The sequence below is a fragment of the Austrofundulus limnaeus genome, unplaced genomic scaffold (genome assembly GCF_001266775.1).
Source record: "Austrofundulus limnaeus strain Quisiro unplaced genomic scaffold, Austrofundulus_limnaeus-1.0 Scaffold4157, whole genome shotgun sequence".
Classification (NCBI taxonomy): Eukaryota; Metazoa; Chordata; class Actinopteri; order Cyprinodontiformes; family Rivulidae; genus Austrofundulus; species Austrofundulus limnaeus.
In genome coordinates this window covers 1-572 of record NW_013956559.1, presented here as the reverse complement: position 1 = coordinate 572, position 572 = coordinate 1, and the positions used below count along the sequence as shown (strand labels likewise).

Genomic DNA, 572 nt, shown 5'->3' with positions numbered 1-572 from the left:
TACATTTTGAAGTATTTGGACAGTAATACTTCAAAATGTATATCCCTTAAGGTTTTATACAGCTGTATAGATTGTTAAATATTTTTAATTAACACACATTTTGTCTGTTTGTCTGTTCTGCAGTGCGTCAGATGGTGGAGTGTCCGTATGAAACTCGCTCGGACAGTTTCTATTTCGTGGACAGCAGACTGGTCATGCACAACAAAGCAGACTATGCTTATAACGGAGGACAGTGATGTCAGCCGTGAACACATGACTCATATGTACTGACTGACGTGTACACACGGCTCAAACACTCACATGTGGACCGGCAGCTACGGATGGGTTTTAGCTGCCTCTTGTGTTTCTAAAGATTATTCACCAGGAAAAAAAATCCTTTTCAGTGGATGTGTTTTTTTTTATATAGCTGGATGTTATTGTTAGTGTCTTGTCTGACACATAAGCAGGAGACTCAACATTGATTAATGTGTCTATTTTATTAACTGACAGTGCTTTTTAATATTTATCACAGCATAATGTGCATTTCAAACAGGTCAGACTGCTTTTGGAAAGATGCTTTGTCTCCCTTTGAG

At 38.3% G+C, this 572-nt stretch overlaps 1 pseudogene; it reads left to right on the top strand.

The window, feature by feature from the left end:
• Positions 1-123: 123 nt before the first annotated feature.
• On the top strand, positions 124-566 carry LOC106512082 (protein unc-119 homolog B pseudogene; annotated as a pseudogene).
• Positions 567-572: the final 6 nt, after the last annotated feature.